The following is a 22,550-nucleotide window of genomic DNA, read 5'->3' as shown; positions in this document are numbered from 1 at the left end:
ATGTTACGTATCCTCCATTACTATTTCAGCCCCAGCTGGCTCAGGGGAGATGTGATTACAGGGCTTCGCAATAAGCCTGCAATCTGTAGTGGAAAGTACAAGGGCTGAGGGTAAATAATTGATGAAGATTCACTGTTTGAAGGATTGAGTGACTGAATGGCTGCTGTCCTGCAGAGAGAAAGAAAAGGAGATGAATAGGAGCGAAATGCGATTGAGGGTCTTTGGCTTAATTATGTTTTCGCCAACTTGTTCTTTCTTCACTTGCATTTGATGTGTTTTCTTCTGCTTTTTTGTTTTATATCTAATGCCTTCACCTTGCCTGTCATCTCCTTCCACATCCGCTTTTGTCTTTCCTCCCTTTTCTTCTACCTTTCTATGTTATTTTTCGGCTTCTCTTTCCCCCTGCCTGGCTCAGGTGATATAAAGTACGGCGACAGCTATTGAAACCTGAGGGATTAAGTCAAGCTATTTTAGTACCTTGGGCCAACACCACAGTATCTCACATACATTCACAAACATGCCACAGACAACCAGGTGATATAAGGCAGAAAGACAGAGCTATTTAAACTTGGCGAAGGATGCGTGTATATTCAAGTCATGGGTCTTCCAGGCAGGGATAACAAGGATGCTGCACACACACACACACACACACACACACACATAAGCACAGTCTGTGGTCTCAGGCACTAAAAGAGGATAGAGGTGAACACAAGCTTGGATACTCCACCCACACACGCGCACACACACATACACACATACACACATACACACACACACACACACACACACGCATGGGGAAAGTGAGCATAGTGTCACACAGCTACTGTCAAGCTGTTCTCACACTCAGGAAGCCAGAGCACCTGAAGTTAAAACCCAGGCACGACTTGCTGGAAAACATCCTCTCTGCAGACCCAAACTGTCGGCTTATTTTTTTCACGAGTCACAGTTCATTTCTTTTTCTGAGCTTGTGTGTGTGCTTTTGTATCTTGTACAATATGGAAAAAAAGAGCACCCGTTGACATCAGGATGTAACATAAATAGATGAACACCGTTATCCTGTTCTCTCTCTCTTGTTGTTATGCATCTACAAATCTAATGTTGCATACAAACCTCTTGCTGTAAAAGTAACCTTTTTTTTTTTACTTTTTCAGTCATTCTTGAACACCTAGAATGCAATTAAAGGCTTTTGTTTCAAATACTACACACATTCTTGTTAAACCTATATATATACATATATATATATATATATATATATCATAAAACACTATTTAAGAACAGCATTACTCATATGCATAACAATGGCAAGTTATCCTGATAATGATAATATATAGCATCATAAGCCTTGCCATATGCATGTCAATAAGAAAACTGAGCAATTCCAGGCCCTTATTTTAAACCATCATCTCTAATTTCCCTTATTTCTGTATTTTATTATTTGAGTAAGATTTGTTGTTAATGCTGTAAGGATTCAAAGTGGTGTTGATACAATTTTATGAGTTTTCCTTCTCTAACAGAAGAACTATTTCTCGATTGATGTTAAGCTGCTTTTTTTCTTCTAGACGTTTAAAATAGCACAATCTCTCCCATTCCTAATTGGAATTTCATTTATTAAATCTGCAGAAGGTGTTGTTGTTGTTTCAAGGACGGTAACCTAACCACGCTCAAAGAACAGAAAACAAATAAGCGATTGGAATCAATTAGTGAATGGAAAGAGAAATAGAGTGGCAGAGTGATGAGTATGTTGTGATTCTGCTGTTGTGTTGATTGAATTAGTACTGTGGAATTTATCATGCAAGCTATTACAGGTGTAGCATAAGTCCTTTTTATTTGCCAGACCAAAGATTGTAGAGGTCCCTTGTGCTGCTGCTTCGCAAATGTCTCAAACAAAAACTTAAAGAACTTGTTTTCAGCTCTGAAGCTTGCAGCCTCATTTCAGTCCAGCTACTACTGCAGAGATTAAGGAGAGCTTGTAATATTGATGATTAAATCCCCTTCAACAGCCCCAACTTGTATTTATTCCTATGTACCATTAATTCATTTCCAGTTTTTGAGAATACATTCAAATTTAAAGATTGTGAAAAGTGAATTCAGACATTGTCTTCTAAACACATTAAATAGGTCATAAATGTATTTCTAAAAAAGGTGTAAAAAGAATTTAAATCATTTAGATTTGAATTGTGGAGCTAGGCTTCACAAACTGTGTTTCAAGATTTCTGTGTTCAGGATTTAGTGGGCGGGTCTGAATCACTGCTGCGTTACATAACATGGCGGTGATTGGCATAAACCCGCCCCTGCTGCTGTAGAGGTATAAATACATTCAGCGCACACTACTACTACTACAGTCCACAGTTAGCCAGTTAGCTGAGTTAGCTGCCGAGCTAGCAGCCGAGTTAGCCGCCGAGCTAGCAGCTGAGTTAGCAACAGAAAGCTCTCAGACATAGGCGTCCATGTTGCTGGTAGAGGTGGTGACTTTGATTGACAGGTGACACTTGGTAGGGGGCGGGTTTCAGCGGACTTGACGGGCACTCCCACACAGTTTGGTAGCAGAGAAAGAGACTGACTTTTACACAACTTTGAAGCCTAATTTCATATATTTTTGATTTGATTTTTTAATCATTCAAATTTGGCAGGGTGGTTAACAACACACTTTTCTGTGGTATGTCAAACTCAGAACACATATTTATTCTTACTTTACACAGACTTTAAATACATTTACATTCAAATGTATTTGATTTAACTTTCCAACACTAACATACCTACTAGAAGAATCCGCTCCTTATTGAACACTTTTCAACATTGGGCCTTCATGGTGACAGCAAATCCAACCACAATATAAAGAAAATGACACATGCCCATACAAGACATCATGCCTGACATGAAAACAAAGTTCACTTGTAAAAGTTTTGTTTCTTACAGCTTATGCAATGACCTGTTCAACAGCTGACTCCCATATTAAAGCAGTAGATTGATTGATTGATGATGTAACAATGACCAGTTGATGACAGTAATGCTTCAGAGTGGTACTGTGAAACCCTGGACCTGCAATTGACTCCATCAATTAAACACACAAGTTGCTATGGATACTGTAAGAAAGTGGTGCTATCCAGAAAAAGAAAGCATGAGTGAGTGATGGAGAGAAGAAAGGAGAGTTAAGAGTACATAGGAGATGTTTCCCAAGCAATCGATGGCAACACTGTTTCATTTTAATATGTCCATTATAGGAAAATGTCATATTAGAAAAGAGGAAATAAAGGGGAAGAGGGTGGTAGGGAGGGGTAGGTCAGATGACTTGGCATGAACTCCAATATGAGATTCTACAGTTGGATCAATAATGGTATCAGGAGAGATGTTCCTGGTATTAATAGTTTTGTACTGAACAGATATTTGTTCATTTGTGTGCCATACAATTCTAATGATTTGTATTCATATTAGATATAATTTAATGCCTCATCTGATGTCAGATTTAAATGATCAATCTTTGTTTAAAAATGCAAGTCATGAGAAAAAGCCTCTGAAAATGTTTTGTTTTTGTTCATTCCCCTGTGTCAAACCTACAGTATGTTTCCACTGTTTACCTTTTTAATCTTTCTCCTTCTATGTCATCCTTCCTTCTCTTCTAATCTTCAGGACCTGGATGCTATTTTTATCATTTGTCTCTGTTAGGATCAAGAGCAGGCAAAGCACAGTGATGGCTACTTTGCTGATAGGTGGCCCAGCGCAACAACACACTGATGATGGGGTTGGCACAGAGGAAGAATACAAATGAAACCAATGGCTGCTCCTGCTGAATGTCAGCAGCAAGACAGCTTTAGTGCTACCCACTGTATACATGTGTCTTGTGTGTGGATGTGTGTGTCTGAAGCATAGAATGTATCAAGCAGGTACCGCATATGCGCCTGTGTAATCTGGTTTTCATCAGTTTTCTGCAGCAGCCTGATTTTCTCAACAAGCAAACTGTGTTTCTTCAATCAGGCAAAGGGATTAGAGGAACCAGGTGACAACAGATTTGATTTCTGCCGGACAAACCTGATTTCCAGGCTGTCACAGCTTCAGCTCTGAATGTTTGGAGCCTAGCTTTGCTTATTTGTGGTATTCAGAACTGGCATTTAAATGTAAAATAGTAGAGCATAACATGGAGTGTAGGGATATGGTGAAAACATGATGATGCACATAAGAAGATGCATGCAGTACAAACATGATGATAATGTTGGTTTCTAGCTTTTATCCACTGGAGAAATGAAAGTTACTACTTCACCTGAAATATTCCAGTGCTGAAGTTACATTTAAAACTTCTAAATGGAGGATGGAACATAGCTCCAAGCTGTTGCGGTGCTAAATTACTATTGTTAGCCAATGCTAACAGCGTACACAACCTGTTGCTGGTACACAACAGTGTATTTTTAGTTACTTACTAAGACCCAAAAGGGGGAAAAATACCATATGAAAGTTATATGCTGAATGTCTGGTATTATACTAAAATGAATGAAACTGTGATATATTAGTAAATGTTTTGTCAAAATGATATGTGAAATGACCTCACAATCTGCTATGTGTATTAATTATAGAGATGGTTACATAACTTGTGCTGAACTTAGGCGAACTTTGAAGCTTACATGTGAGGATTGTTGGTTTAATTGGGGCAAGATGACCCTTATTTGTTTCATCTGTGTGCACCTGCTGCCTGCCACGTCTACTGCTATGTTGAACTGTTTGATCAAACTACACATACCGGACAGATGATCACATAAGACTATATGAAAAGAAGATGCTAAGCAATCAAAATTTGGTTACTCTGCAGTCTGACTGGTGTGGCTTTGTTGCTTTGTTTATCAAGACGATCCACAAAGTTCTACGCTTTGCCAGTTCGTATCTTATATGGCATTTGAAACCCTCCTACATTTCCTGTTTATACGCATGATGGACATTCAGGGATTGCATACGGTCACTGGCAGTTATCTTAAATTCAATGAACCACAGTTACATTTGTAACTCACGATAATCTTGGGGTTTTCTTTGTTTTTTCTTTGTTTTTGGAATATTGTGAATATAATGATGTAGAGGACATATGAGACGGTAATCAGACACCCCAAGGTACATTAAGTTAAATCACTTCCATGTGTGCTTTGGCCATAAAATGTGGGTTTCATCGTGGGTGGGAAGCCAGTGAGGGATCAGATTCATGTTACAGCTCTGTCACTGCAATATGACTCCCAACATGTTGATAAGGCCTTTTTTGTAGAGGAGGATGGTATCTAGGGGGAAAGAAATGAGCCCTGCCAGTGTGAGACTCCTCCTGCAGGGAAAGCAATATTGATACTCATAACATAAGATCACATTAATCTTCCCACACAAATCCCAGATAATTATTTGACAAATTAAAAGACAACAACCAACATGCTGTGTAGCTAAATATATCCAGCTGCACCATATGTCCATATTTACTACAATGAACCGTCATTTGTGAAAACGGCTTAATTTCCCATGAGATACACTGTAACCAGGTAAAATGTGGTGTTGCATTTACATCATTTACGTCACATCTGCCACCCCTGGAGGAATAATACCAGACAAAGGAGAATGAAACTCAGTGGTGGGCATCACACTTATTCTCTGCCCTACAGGGAACTTCTGTCAAAACTAAATAAAAATCAAAAATAAAATCTTTTTAAACAATGTACAATTTGGAATGCCAACAACTAGGAATATACTGATAAGGTGAGATGATGTTGGTCATATAATACCATATGTAGACATGTGGATATGATGTAGTATTTGCACATTTTGTATATCTCCCTGTTGCTGAAGAAGATTTTTTGTTATATTGACTATTGAGATGATCTCATAGTTGAACCATATTGGGCTAATATGACAGTTAACCTTGCTAAATGTGAGTTTGCAAAGGCAACACTCACCTATCTGGGTAAAGTGGTGGGTCAAGGTGAGGTCCACCCAGTTCAGGCCAAATTGGAAGCCATTGGCGGGTTACTATCACAGTTTTTATTGCAGCTTTTTCGATATAGTTGCTCCATTGACAGAACTGCTGAAAGCAACAGTTAAGTTTGCTTGGTCTGCTGAGTGTTGGTCAACTTTTGAATCTGTCAAGTCTCTCCTGTGTGCTTCTCCAGTGTTGGCTGCCCCACAGTTTGATAAACCTTTTAAACTCCATGTTGATGTCAGCAAAGTTGGAGCTGGTGCAGGAGGACAGATCTGGAATTGATAGGCCTGTCAGAAGTTCAATTCGTACCAACTGAACTTTTCTGTCTTTGAAAGAGAGGCGCTTGCTTTAATTTGGGCCCTCCAACACTTTGGGGTTGTAATGAGAACCTTAATAATTCACTTTGAGAAATGCTGAATTTCATTTTGCTAGATCTGACTTTAATAAATTTCATTCAAAATCATTGGCTGTGAAGAATATGATCACATACGAATCAGTTAGATATAGCTGCTGTAATCATTTCCCCCCATACCTCCCATTCATAAAACTGTTCCCTTGTGTTATTTTATCTCTATTAGTTGCTGCAGTGACATTATTTGCTTAGTTGAATCATTAAAGTTTCATGTTATGTGGACAACACTAGCCTATTAGCTGTATTCCCTGTGAACCCTGATGGACCACCACACAGATCCTTAACCCTAAAAGCAGTGCGTCTTGGGCTACAACATGTTAACTGATGGTAGGCATTAGATGGTAACTTTAGCAGGCCAAATCCCTGCTGGAGATCCCTGTGACTCACTCTCCTTAGCCCACTGTGTGTGTTTGCTGTAGTTCTCCCAGCGAGTACCCAACAGCAGCATGACGCACAGCATGCTGTCACACACACACACATACACATACACACATGTACGCGGCGCTCGCCTGCAGGGATTTGTGTGCAAGTGGGGAGATCTATTTATCTCTGTGTGTCTTTTTTTTTTCGTCCTCTACGTGTGAGGCGACCAACAGCTAGCTCACCCCTGACAAACACTCCCATGAGCGACACACAGCTTTCATGAAACAGTTACTGGCACATGTGCAGTCTCTAAAGCTTTTTATCTGAAGTGGGGTATACATATGAGATAAAGGAAAAGAAAAAAAGGGGAAAAGGGAAGACTGACACCAGATTTTTGTGTACCACAGTGGGCATAACAACAAGTAGAGCATGGAGAATAAGAGCTTTAAGTATTTTTTAGTGCATATCAAATTGTTAAGGCAAACTGTGAAGACTGTGGCTGTTGCTTTTGGTGAAATACCATTTGTGATGTGATGTGAAAATGTAAAAGACAAATCACTTACAAAACAAAAGAATCCAGTCTGCATGCTTTGTGCTATATGCCTAATTGCATATAAAACATTTTCTATTTTTCTTTTTTTTTCCTGCCTCCACAGAGTTTATTTTTAAAGTTTATTTTTTACCCAGCTCAACCTGAATACTTATTTCCATTTTCAGAGGCCAAACGTTAAGCAACCCATCAAAATGTCTGATTAAAAGTTTGTGAGAACAACTTTACTGTTGTTACATTACCACATAACAGAAGCCATGCCTTAAAATACATATTATCTATTACACATTGATAATATGTCTTATGTGCTACAAAAGCTCTGCATTGTGCAAGTTGTGTGGCTCATGTTTAGTGGTGTATTTCATATATTCTTGTGTATGTTAAGATGTACCATAACATACTGACATTTTCCATAATTTTCAATACCATTTCTTGACTAAATGATTTTCATTAGTATTCACTGAATGATTATATGTTCCTTGTAATAGAGACAAAGATAGTCAGTGACCCCTGATGTTACAGTCCCCTAATTACTCACTATTTACCCAGTAAATGTGATAAATTAGATTATATTATTGGGTAATTACCACTGGTAAATAAGCAGGTAAGTGCAGAGAAACTACAGCTGAAATACTAGTAAAAACCTCCACTAGCTACAACTCAACTAAAAAGCATGTGATCGTGACCAGTTTAGGTTGGTAATGACTCAGATTTAATAGATAGATATGTACTTCCTGAGAGAATACTTAGAAGCACTTCTTCTATTACACATTAATTCCAGTTAGAATTGCAGTTCTCCAAGGTTTATGTTGCTAACATCCCAAGTTTAACTGTCCTATGTTGCAATTAGGATAGTACTTTCCAATAAATAACCGTTTCTTCTTATGTATTTATTGTTTCTGGCTACATCCATTTACAAGGTCTTGATTAGATTTAGAAACAATGCAATTCTTTTTTTCTTCAGTATTGGGTGCATTCTTACAGATGTTCTAATTTACTCAGTTAGTAAGCTAAAACTTTTCCAACAAAGGAAGCCTTGTTTATTTCCATGCTATTACCAGGCTCTCACCATATCTCTGTAACAGATTATTCCACTGTGCATGGGATTAAAATGAATTTGTACCAAATATGTTCCCCAACATCACCAAGTAAAGCATGACATGTTACTCAGTAAGTAAGATGAAACTGTACCGATAAAAGAAACGTTGCTTGGTCCCACACTATTACCATGCTCTTACCATGGCCTTTGTACTGTAAGTAGTGATTCCCTTTTCTAAATCTAAAACTAAATCTGTAACATGTACATTCTGCAATGTTACTAAGAAAGACATCACAATTTACAGAGTAAGTGAACTGAACCATACTGTGCAGTGTTTAATCCCATGGTATTACAACATCTTTACCACATCCTTGAATCAAGCGGGATGGTGAGTGTTACTAACCGAAACATGATATTGTGTGTTTGTGAAGTAAGGATCATACAATAAAAGAACTAATACAATGTGACAATATGTACCAATGTACTGCTCCAGCTTATTATAAAATAATTACTGAGACTACATAACTGTTACAGCTCCTGGCCTGGAGGATGTTCCAGACTTTTGTGTAGTTTTGGTTTTGCATAAAAAGTAGGAATGAAGTAGGGTGTTCAACTTTTTTGAAAGTCATATTCTCTTCTAGAACTTCACCACTTTGTAATATATTCTCAAAGTCTTCATGAACAATAATTTTAAAAGACTGAGTTGGGTCAAAGCTAAAAAAAAAATCTCATCAGGAAGTTTTCTTAGACATTCACTGATAAAGTTAACTCCATTCATGACCACATAAGCACCCCTGTTGTCTGCTTCTATAATGATAATGGATTCATCTAGTCCTTATAGGCAGCCATTTATCTCAAGATAAGATATATAATTTCCATTTGTATTTAAAGGTTTGTCAACATCTTGCTCTTCTAGTCTCCAATACAGTTACTATGGTTAGGATGGGGGGTACAAACACACTTTTACCTCTACGATGGGTCAAGGTGATTGAGTACATTTTTAGTTGTTCAGAGGTGGATTGAAAAATTCCTTTAAATGTACGTTCATGAAAAAGTTGTACAGGTCTATCTTAAAATTAAAGTCTTTGACATGGTTGGTTGGCATGAAAGAGAGTCATTTGTTTGACTTAGAGTATTGAGATTCATTTAAAAGGTTTACTTGACAGATGATTAAATACAGTTATGGCCTCCATCCTCCATATTATACAAAGAATCCATAAACGAGGCAGGCACAGCACTCAAAAGAAAGGGTCGAGGCCGAGGTAAGGCCATATACGATGCGGGAAGAAGAGAAAGACCTTGGAAGAAATTACTGTCTTTAAACTCATTTAAGTTCAGGTCATTGTTTTGGTTCTACAGTCTGTAGCTTTATTGCATCAAGTTATTTTCCAGCTTTAGCAGGCAGCAGATTTTTGACCTAAAAAGCTTTGATAAATATACCAAAAAGCTTGTATTTAGTTGCTAAGGAATCAGATATATTTGGTGGAGACCAAAATAGAGATAAAAGGAGAGTGAATATGTGTTGGTGTCCAGAAATAGAACCCCCCAAATGAATGCTTATGTTGCTATGCATCACTTACATGTGTAAATAGATGATTGCCACCTTAAGCCTTCAGCATTAGGTTATAATGTGATTATATGTCAATGCTGTTCCACTGCCTCTAAGTTGCCAAAAAAACAACAACAACCAAAAACAAATGACATGACTGCAGAGTTAAGTCAAAAGGAAACTGTCTACAATTTTGCCTTTCCCACACTTTCATACAAACCTCTATCTATTGTTCACAGTGTGACTTCAATCATGTTAAACAACTGGGTCAAATGTACGTGGTTTTAACTCAGTTCCTGAGCTAAAGCTACCCTAAAATTAAATGAAAGACACATAGCTTTAATCATTAGTTTTCAGGAATTTGCATAATGTGGCCCTTATTTGAGGCATCTTATTTAACATGGAAATTTATGTAAATTACCCCGGAGCCAAATATCTCAGGAACACCAGACGTTTGCAGCGGATTTGCCATCGCCGGCACAAACTGGCACAACATGCCGAAATTAACCAGAGAAATTAATTTGGTCCTCTGGGCTTTTGCTGTAAATAAGGTAATGACTTCAGTCAGTAGCTCACGTGATGTTTTGAGTGCTTTAGAACATGGCTGTAATGGTAACCAACTAACATGTATTTGAAAGAAAAATGAAGTACTTGTACCATTGGTTAACCATGGTTAAATATAAATATTCACCACTTTAAATATGAGGAAACACTTTCTGATATTGAGCTTTAGCCTTTTTACACTGTCTCATTGCTTTTAAAATCTTCTCCTCCCTGCATCCAAACTGTCTTTTCATGCTCTCAGTGTTGAAATCAATGCAGGATCACAGCTATCTCCTGAGTTCACCTGCTCTGTGCCTTGCTCAGGAAGAGCTGGCACCCTCTAAATTCTGCATATGTGACTAAAGTCCTGTCTAGACAGGATTAGTTTTAGTGGAATATCAGGAAAAGTCATTTCCACTCTGTAAATAAAATAACTTGTGAATTTGTGTGTGTGCAAACTATTTATTTTTTCAGGCAAATTGCTATTATCATATTCTGACTTCTCTAAACTAAGAAACATTTCTCTAAGACAAATCTCTACAATGAGGACAGCTCTTCAGACGGGCTCAACATCCTCTAACATCAGTTACCCGTGCTCTGTCTTCTGCTGTTTCATGGTGGGGAGGCGGCAGTTGGAGCAGAGATGCCTGCAGGCGCAACAAAGTGGTAAAAGAGACTAGTTCTGTCATGGGGCTGAGGCTGGAGTCCCAGGAGGCAGATGTGGAGAAGGGCGGGTGAGTCCAAGCTGAGCACTGTCCTAAGCCCTATTCACATGGGAACTGCTTCTTATTGGGACTTCATGTAATTAATGAATTACTAGTCAGTCTCTGTGTTTTGCAAAAACACAAACAATGGATCAGAATCTGCATAATGTATTCTTTTTTAAGCAAAATATTAACAATTTATCAGTTTTTTCATGCATAAAACCAGTTCATGCGTTCCTCTGTTAATGATTTCTGAGGGAATAATGAATCATGCGTCGTTCACATGTTCTGCCTCCGCCTCAGCGCCCAAAGGTGCAACACAGCACGCTTCACATATTCTTTCATGACGCTCACTAAATGTTTCCTGCCACAACAGCTGCAAATTCAGCAGTGCTTTTAGGAAGCTTTTGTATCATTGCCCCCACCTCAAAGTCACCTCAGTGATCCAGTTAAAATACACACTTTTTTAACCCTTACATACTGTACGGGTCATGTGATGCTGTAGAATATGAACCGTATGTTAGAGCTATAATATGATCTAGTTGACACCTTTGATACAGAGACTAGGAGAGACAAGAGACTGGATTTCTGGATTTATATATTTGCAGCAGCTGCTCTGTAATTGATCAAAAACTGTCAGTGCGGCAGCAGAGGTTGTAGACAATCCATCAAGATTTATTTTTTTAATCATTTATCATTTGTGACAAACATGTCATGTTCTTTTTTCTCCTTATTTTTTTTCCCAGTGGTAGCACAAAAAAAGACTATCCAACACATATTCTTTGCTGAGATAATGTTACAGCATACAGATGAAGCCATTTCAAAGTTCCCGTTGCCTTGACTGGTCCTTGGCTGGCCGATAATGGAAGCAGGGGGGAAATGTGATCACCCAGCGATGATGTGGTCAATGAGGTCCCGACTGGAAACGCCCCTAAGTTGCCTGAGTGAAAACCAGCTGCAATGCCTCATTTGTCCACGGGGAGGAGCAGTGTGTTTAGACCGGTTTAGACCCACTGCTCATAGGCTGTCCAACGGTTAAAAAAATTACCTGGATTCATCACATTACAACCCTGTGATTAAACCTGATTAAAATACGAGGCTAAATATTATATACACTAATATTACTTGTATTTACTTCTATTCTTCTGTATAAAGTCGCCTAATGAAGGGTACAATATAGTTAATCCATTAGAAAGTAAGTATGCAATTGAAGCTGCTGTACATCTGACAGGACACCGTCCGTCACAGGAAACACTCGCGGACACTTAATAATTCCTCTGACTGATCACTGTCACTGTCAAACCAAGAAATAGCCCATGAGACAAACCCAGTCTAGTGATTTAAAGCAGGATGCGCTATTTAATACAGAGTAGGCTATGTCAACGGACGGTGACAACCACATACTGGGTTTCCGTTATCCGGTAATTACAGGACTCTGCCGATGTCCGGTACCTATTTTTTCACACTTCCAGTCAACATTTCCGGTGAAAATATTCCCTCCAAGCAGTAAGCACAATTTAAATTGTTGTAAAATAAAATGTATTTTTAAATGACGAGCTGGGCTTCTGGTTGTCTGGTCTGCATTGTAAAGGGTAAATGAGCTTTATTGTCATTATACAATGAATGTACAACAAAATTACAGGTTAGAATGGAGGGATGGATGGATGAATGGAGAATGGATTTTCGGTCCAGGCCCACCCATTTTGACCCAGGCCCATAGTATGTAGTGAGTGATTTCAGACACAGCATTAGTTAGTTTTCATTCTAGCTGTTCATACAATAAGCAGCCTGAAGAAAGCTTTGAGTGAAAGCTTCTCAGCCAATCAGCGGCTTCTACCCCACGTGTGGTCTCTTAAGCCCGCCCACAGGCTGATCGTCACCAGCCAGTGATCCAATGAAATGAATGACCTTTTTTTAAATTGTCGTCTTTTTATTCCCTGCGTGCTCGCCCCGTGAGCTCGCTTCATTCATACTGGTCTGTTTCTTTTATACAGTCTATGGTGTCTACATTAAATCAGGGCTCACTCACACTAGGCAATCATACAGTGCCCAAACACGTCTGGATTATTTGGCTGGTGTGAGTGCAAGTGTGTCGTGCTTGAGTACAGTACACTTCCCTGGCCCAGTACAGTTGGAAGAGAATTCATTTTTGTTAAATATTTCTGAAAGTTACTGAATAAAAATTCAGTTTTGTTAAATATTTCTGAAAGTTACTTAATAAAAATTCTGTTTTCTTAAATATTTCTGAAAGTTATTGAAAAAAAATTCTGTTATATTTCTGAAAGTTACTTAATAAAAATTCAGTTTTCTTAAATATTTCTGAAAGTTACTGAATAAAAATTCAGTTTTGTTAAATATTTCTGAAAGTTACTGAATAAAATTCTGTTTTGTTAAATATTATTATATCATTAAATATATGACTATGCATAATGGGACTTTGAGGAATGAGAGACCTGCTGCTGGAGGAGTTGTGTACAGGTGGTTTATAAAGTGTAGTCTTTCTTCTAGTCAGGTCCTACTTTAAATCAAACTTTATGGTTTGTGCTGAGCCACGCGGATGACTGGCTGTGATTGGTTGCCCAGTTCAATGATATAGTCAGCATGCAGCTGTTTGAACTCCCAACAGCAGACATGTTGTTTAGTTTAGCTGGTGCTTTCCCTCTGGTTCTACATTCAGATTATCATTCAATCCATTAAATCTGTAACATTAACTAACATAATAAACACGTGTTCATTTTTCTTTTTTCTTTTTTAGGTGATATATTAAAGCTATATAAACTGTTTAAAAGAAACTATAGTTTTAATCAGGTGTGTTGAGGCAATACAGCTTCTGGCCACCAGTGGCAGCATTGAGCACATTCTTGCTAAGCACCGCTGCAATTTGGAGACAAAGAAGAAATGCTGCAATTATTCATTTTGGATTGTTTATTCAATTTTAATCTATGTCATCCTTCTCTGTCAGAGTAAACCATGTTTTCATCTTAATTTACAACCAACACACATAAATTACACGAGTTTGTGAACTTTAGAAGTTCCTAAGAGGATTACCTTCTGATGAGTTTGTGTTTTAAATATCCCCCCAGTAACACATCTTTATGAATGTCTGAAAGTGACTAAAATGTCTGTAGTCCCTGTTCACAGGAGCGAGCGAGTAAATAGCTTAAAGATGAAAAATTAAGTATCTCTTTTAACATGTAAATCTGACACTGTTGTTGTTTAATTGCTATTTCTTGGGTAGTCTTCAGTGTTGTTTGTCTTAATCTTGCCTGTATCCATTTGTTGTTGCTGCATTCATAATATTAATAATAATAATAACTTTATATGTTCAAGTTACATTGTGTCTTAGAAAGACATTAAACCAAAAAGTACCATGTTGACACTGCATAAAATGATTAAATTAGATTAAAAATAACACAAAAATGTTCATAATCACTCAGTTTGACTCTTTCTGCCTCACCTGCACTCTTTTCTACACCAGAAGAAATACATCTTAATTTCCATCATCCCAAAGTCTAATAGTGACCACTCTCACACACATATATGATTATCCTATATTATCCACCATGATTACATCCATATGTCAGCAGACTCCTGTGTGTTAAGAGCTTGATGCAACAGACCAGAAGTCATTATTGGATGTACAGTAGATAGAGACTGGCTGGGAACAAAAGTCAGTTTCAATGTGTGTAAGTGTGGACTGAGATACATTATGTTCATGTAGTTGAATTGTGGGTAGGTGTTTTTTGCCTACATGCTTTTGAGTGTGTGCATTTGTTAGTGTACCACGTTTTTTCCAGAAAAAATAAAGAATTTAGGGTCAACTTGAGAATAAATATTTTTTTAAAAGTCTTTTGTACTGTCTTAAGATATCCCTGTGTGTGGGTGTGAGTGTGTATCTACAGTGGTATGTGTGTGATTGTTATTGTTGGCTGTGTGCTATGTGTAGATATTAATAAATTTGACTTTATTATGCTCCTGACAGGCTGTGATTACATGTTTTTGTCCCTTTTGTTGTTGGTGACGGTGGATGTTCTCGTTTGCACCGCAGGGGATGATGGGAAAAATGAAACAGGTCCGTAAACACTTTCTCCCGTTATCTCTCCTCGCCTCCCACCCTCCACCTTCCCACTCACCGCCTCACTCCCTTCCCTCTCTGTAGCGAGCCTTGCGGAGGCTGTGTCATTTACAGTCTTAATGATATAGAGATCTATTTAACACTTTCCCCCTTTTGTGTGCTTGTTCTTTGCTTCAGACTTTAACAGCAGTCAGCGTTTGTTGCAGAAGCTGGATTGCTCAAATTGAACCTTTAAAAAAACTGAAGACATTTCTGCCTTTATCTGGAGGTGAACTTGAGTTAGTTTAATGTATACCCTGTGTTTACATTTGTTAATGTGTGGATGCCCCTCCGGAAATCACCCGTAGCAACAGTACAGTAATAAAACACAATGAATCCCCATCATCACCACCAGGCATAGCAACTTTAACTCACTGACTTTATACTTTCATCCAAAGTGAATGACAGTGAGAAGGCAGGAGTGATGCACTATAACATCACATTGGCTCTGCTCTGTTTATGCATCCGAGTAAGACACTGCTATATCTTACTGGAGGTGAGAGACATAAATCCAAATAATAAAACATGGTTTGTTTAGTTTGATAACCCTCATAAACTGGATCCTGAATAGCTTCCTTTTTAATGGGTAATGGAAACCTAAAGTGTCAAGTAGGAATCAAGAGATCTAACTCTCCTTAAGCTGATTCTGTTCAAAAGATATAGTCCATCAAATATGTCTTGTGACAATCATCCTTTTGTAGGGTTGGTAGTCAAACACTAAAAGGTTGGTTGTTTCTAGTTATTTTAATGGGGAAATATCAAAAATACAAGCAATCCTTTCTGAATGCCCTCAGCATTACATTTGGCTGAGTTTATCTAAATAGAAAGAAGGGACTAGATATATGACACTATACTGTATATCCAACATGTCACAACCAACCCCAAAGAAAATGTGACAAACATACCCAACTGGGATATTTTGCTACCAGCAATGCTAACAACCACATGTTGTAGCGAAGCTAAGAGAAAACTAAACTATCACTCTCTCTTCATACTCTTTAATGCTAATGTTTGTTTTTATTATAAACCCAGTGTGTAAAAGCCTAGAAGATAATGACCAAAGTTGGATGCATATGAAAAAAACACTCAATGTGAGGTTGTTTACTCGGGAAAAGACCTTGGAACTAACATGCCTATCAAATTCTGAAACATTGTACAAACACTTTTTACAGCGCCCTCTAGGGGCTGACATCTAAAAAATCTGACAACCAATTCTTAACCAGTTATTACTGTCAATGACAGTTTACATGTACATGTGATGAATTATATACATTATATGTGTATGTGATTTAGTGCTGAATGCTATAAAAAGCAAAATCCATGTGTAAAATTTGCATGTAATGACAGCTGCTGTGGCATTGTTGAACCTCACTGATACATCTCTGTCCCTGAATTGCGCTACTTCTTTCCTGTGTGTGACATTGACAGCTCTAAAGACAGGTGCAGGCAGCATATTAATAACAACTAATTAAGAGTTTCTACATCCATTTATGAATAATTGTGGGGGTGGAAGTAAGGTTGTCACAATGATCAGGATTTATGTAAGAGAATACATAAATTAGCTTTACAATTGTGATGAAAATAATGTGTATTCATTAGTATTATGATACTGGATTGTTTGCTGATATCTAACATATCAATGTGACTTTTTATATTTATTATTGTTGACATTCCATACTGTTAATTTAGAGACCCCACCTAATTTATTTTGTTGTGTAATTTAGTTCATTTGATGAATTTAATGCAATTTGCATTAAGGTCATTTATGAGTTGTGCGCTGTGTAGGTTCTACCACCGGGTGGTGCTGCAGAGTCAGTAAGAAAAGAGGAAGAAAACTGTTCCGTAGAAAGTATGCGCTAGTTTATTTAGCAGCTAAGATTGCTATTTTGTTGTCAAGATACAAAATAAAGACACTAGTAGTTCCAGTTCCAATTTAGACTGTGTCCTTGGCTACAACACCAATATTTTCCAATCCATTTTGGCCGATGCCGATATATGCACACATTTTTTCGGCCAGGCTGAGGAGACTATCAGGCATTGAATCATAGACTGTAATGTCTGTAAGTATGATCAAAAAAGACATGAAGGAAAACTGGAGTTCAGGAGCTCAGCATTAAAACTTTTTAGCAGGATTATTGAGTAGGATTTAATCTCTGGTCCACACGAGGCATAGACTTGGCGGTAACACACTTAATACGCTGGTTGCCAACTGCTGTTATATACCGAAAAGAAGTTTCTTTCAAACAGAGTGGTACATCCAGTCAGCCGAGGTGTTTCCTATCTGCGCAGCCAAACACAGCAGCTCCTCCACGGACTGTTTCACCCTGATGGTCCCGTTGCTTCCTCCACAGGCTCCACTTCACTCAGCTGCCTGACAGACCAGCTGCTGCTTTCCACTTTAACCTGAATAACAAACTGGGGGGTCAGTGCTCCGGTTGGATCCACACTAGCTAGCCTCCCAGCTAGCCCTGGCTTTCCGTGTGGATCCAGCTGGAGCACTGGCACCATAATTCAGTCCTCATTAATACTCTTTTTTGCACCTGTGCTTTCTCTACTATGACATATCTTCTGTGAAAAAAGGCCTGTGAAAGGAATGTAATTTGGAAATTAAAACTATGTTACAGAATATAAATGAAAAGTTTAATTCCAAAGCAATCAAATGCATTTTCCTCAACTTCATACACTGATGAGTTTTGCTGCCACACCCTCATTTGCTCTGTTATGACCAGTAGGATGCTAATGTGAGCAAACCTTACACGGAAAGCTAGATTGCTATGTAATAAAATCACTAAAAGTTTGCTGACTTCATGACTCCTCTCCACTTATGACTCTTCTTAAGTGTTTCAGCTTGCCACAGATAAATGTTCCAATTCTTTCTTTTTTATCACAGAAATAAGAACACACCAAAGCTTAGCAAGAGATATGTTTGTTGTTTCCTTCTTATCGTCCCTTTCCACTCGCTCTGAGTCAGGACGCCTAACGATGATGTCTTGAGGTATCTGACTCATGAAAATCTGGGGACTTGAAAGGAAATTCAATGTCCTATTAATTGCTACTTGTTTCCATAGCCACCACTGCTCAGCTGAACTTAAAGTCGTGTCAAAGTTATCACTCTGGCCCTATATGTTAATTTTATAACAGCATTATTATACTTTTACTATCTTCATACCCCATACAGCACATGCTAAAGTTTAAAAGGGCATGAGATGAACCAGTGCAAGGGGACTTAAGAGTAAAAATATTCACCAAGTAAAAATCTGGATCAAAAGATCCAAGTTAATTTTCTAAGTCATCTATTTTGGTCTACTTGCCTTCTTCTTTGGTTCTTTAATAAGAGACAATAAAAGGAATCACCTCTCTCTCTATGTGTGTCTCTCTCTCTCTCTAGTCATTTCCTCATCTATTTAACTCCTGCTGTCCTCCTTTCATATTTAAATGTAATGGCAGCGGTCGTATGACTGTCCTTGCCCCATTGAACTACTGATATGAACCATCAGCAGGTCATTACAGAGAGGTAGAGGGATGAAAAAAACATAAAAAACCCAGGAAGGAAAAGAAGATAGTTACAGACCAGCAGAGAGAAACTACAACAGGTATTTGAACAGATAAATGACAGACAGAAAGAAAATGATGACATGAAGTGTAATCTCCGAATATACCACCACTGGGGTATGTGGAGGATGATGGCAGAAGGCTGACAGGAGTAATTTGGGCGCCACAGTGACAAACAGTGATTAACAACCAGGATAAAATAATCCTGATTTCTAGAGATCAAATAAAGAGAAACAGAAAAAGGTTGCTTTATTTAGATGCTTCGACAATGCTGTTAATGTAACATTCATGCGTTTCCGCTGATAAGCTTGTTTGCTGATGGTCCATGGAGTCCTACTAATTATACCTAGGAAAAGCACCATGCTGGTTTTCATAGGCCCCACAGAGAGAAGCAGGGGGGTGTCAGGAGGGCATGTTTAGGGGAAGTGGGGGTTGAGAGAATGTAAAATAAAGACCATTTTGTAAAAATAATCCATTAAAACCTTATCGTATGCAATGAATGTACTCATGTTTATCACAACATAGCAGCAATACTGTAGGCAAGTACATTTCTTTTTGCATAGAAACAATGATTAAAAATATGCCTTACTCTCTGGTAGACACATGAACCACTTCATGACTGCACATGTACATTACAGTAGACGTATTTGTAACATGTGCGAAATCTGACTTAGTGACTTTGGAAGAGCAACTTTGTAACAACAACAGCAAACCTTCTCCTGCTGTCTGTTCTGTTCCACTTAGTCTTACACTGCCTAATATTATAATGTGTATTTTTTAAAAGCTGCGCTAATCAATATTTCCATGTTAAAGGATAGTTTTGCAATTTTTTCAAGTCTGTCTCAAAACAACTAATGTCAGGTGTGCAAATGAACACTGAAACAGGTTTTACTTGCTGTATTCATTCCACCTGTTCACACTGGCTATGTATGGAAGTGATGGGGACCAAAATCCACAGTGTGTCACACAGTCATTTTGTGCAAAAATACAGTTGACCTGAACTTTGAAAGATATCTGTTTGATTTGATTCATCTGATACTTCATTTTAGCTTCAGATAAATGTGTCTGCACAGAAGGAGGACTGTGGATTTTGGCCCACATCACTTACATTGTAAAGTCAGTATGAACATGAGGAATGATCATGGCAAGAAAAATATTTTTCATTTGAGAATCTGACTGTTGTTTTAAGACATACTTGAAAAATTCTGAACCTGTCCTTTCACAACAGATCAAATGATTATGTGTAATGTGAAAGAGGTCTCCTGTAATGTCAAAGCTATAGAATATGATCAACTAAACCCTGCAGTTGAACTTAGAATTATGGAGTGTTTGTGTTGTGTTTTGATTTTTTGGCCAACAACTTGTCATCTCTCTCATTAACCCCAGTTCCAGATGTAGCAGGCAGCTGTTGGAAAAAAAAAACAAAAAAAACCCAGCTGTCCAGAAGCAAAAAGCAGACAGACTGATTTAGAAACTACCTGTAGAACTCAGTTAAAACAACAATAATCAGAATTTCTTCTATAATAACAATGTATCAAATTAAATAATGTGTTGGGTATCGCTCCTGGTGAGTTATCAGTGACTCTGCAGCTCATTGTTTAGCTTTATGGCTGCAACTTTACTTTTGTGGTTCATTGGCCCCAACCCGGAGCTGTTTTTAGTGAAAAAACCCACTGTACTCTACATGCTCAACTACAAATATCAAACAGATACAGTTGGCAACTAGCTGGTGAACTTTGTTTAAATGATCCTTTTACAGATACAACCTTCATGAATACCATTCAGAGAGCATTTCACTCCTGTTCACTACTCAGGAATGTTTGAATGTCTTTGAGCTTTAGTATTGCATTCTCAGACTAAAGAGGTGTTTGTTCAGTCTCTTCTTAAAGGTGTGAACACTACCTCATGTGATGCCTCCAACGGCAGCAGTGGGAAGGTTGTTCCATGTGGTCACAGCAGAGTGGAGAGCACTCCTGTTAATGCATTCAGTGTTGGCCCTGGTGAGGTAGAAGACATGGATTTGGCTGTAACTTCCAGGTGGTTAGACTTGGGACATAAGCTGAGGGCAGCAGTGCTTACAGGTCTTTAAAACAGAGTGGAGCATTTAGCGGCTCAAGAGCGATACATTTCCCCCAGGTGTAAGTAGAGAACAAAAGCAGAGCTAAAAGAGAGTGAATATTGGACTTATATTGACCAGGTGGACAGACACACAACTCCAAATGAATGATAATGTTCCGTAAATTCACAACTGTTTGCTAACTAGTTCAACATATCAACTTTCATAACTGAAACATACATAACTGCATAAGTCGTAATAATTCCAGGCTTACTCATTGCCGTTTTTTTTAATCATTTAGATAGACTGAATATACTGACTCCTTGACAGACAATTTATTGGATTGGATTCCCTCTCCAGACATGGTTTCACTTTGTTTTAATGGGGTACCAACGCAAGGAGAATAAGAAATGCTCCGGTTGTAGCTCATCTAATCTAACAGAGCCCCCTGTTGTGAAAATGAAAGTGAAACTTGTCACTTCATGAGAACTCCATGCTCCAGACAGTTTCCGTGCAGCCCTAATGATGTGTGCTTGACGTAATTAGACTGTAACATTAGTTGTAGGAGATTAGAGCTGTGAAAGAGGCTGTAAATCAGGACTGTTCAATTACAAATTCAATTGGGGCAAATTTTAGAAGCAGTAAATGGGCCAGACATTTATTAGCAGCCTATTTAAAAGCTTTTTTTAGCTTTTGGTAATGACAGATTCTAAAACCAACACAAATTAATGTAGTAAAAAACAAAAAGCAATGTTTATTGTTTCATTTTTGAAATAAAAAAGTAGAATTAAATAAATAAAACAATGTGCTAATGTGACTGAAATTCTTCACTGCCTCACAAAATCTGTTCCCCAAGTTTTAAATGCTATCCAAAGCCTGGAAAGAATAACTTTGACTATGTGGCAAACAGATCTATTTTGTTGCCATACAAAATGAAATTGACACAGATCACGATTAAATAGCCAATGCATTGCCTTGTCTTGTAATGGTCTGTATTATCATCATCTCCCACTCCCTGTCCCATCTCGTATCAATTTCACAGGTTATTGTGTATTTTGACACACACAATAACCTCCTGAAAAGGTTCTCATCTGCTGTGATTTTCAATAACCATTAGCTGCCCTCCACTCATCTCTGTACAACAAAGTGACCAGACATTTGCCTATTGTGTGTGCCCTCATTGAATTATCAAAGCAATTGCAAAGGAAGAATGAATTCAATGAAAAGTTCCACCTTGCAGAATAATGTGTATTGATGACATAAAAGCTTTCACGTGCTGCATGCACAACAAACATGGTTAAACATGCATATAATTCACACCAAAACTGCAGTATAATAATCAAATGGTGACCTACAATTGAATTGTTATATTTCTATCATGCATTGGATGGCTGACTGGGACACGTACAGCTGTCAGTATTGTTAACATTAACATTGGATCAAATGACCATATGTAATGTGAGAAGGGTTGCTCATGGTGAGCCCACAAATGATTATTATCCAATACAGTTCCCCTCAGTTTTAGTGTCAGCTCTCTGTATTGGTTCAGTCTCACCAACCCAGGTTGTCGGTTTTTGGCAAATAAGGTTGAAAAAGCTGAATGAGTGAATATTTTATTTAAATTCACTAAAGGCCCATTTATGCTCAATGTACGTACGAAAATGTATACGTCCTTTTCAAAGGATGTTACCGTCACTGCTCACATACTTTCATGCGTTCTTTACGTTGGTATG

This window comes from Scomber japonicus, chromosome 8 (assembly GCF_027409825.1).
Source record: "Scomber japonicus isolate fScoJap1 chromosome 8, fScoJap1.pri, whole genome shotgun sequence".
Classification (NCBI taxonomy): Eukaryota; Metazoa; Chordata; class Actinopteri; order Scombriformes; family Scombridae; genus Scomber; species Scomber japonicus.
Note: the sequence above shows the minus strand (reverse complement) of the source record.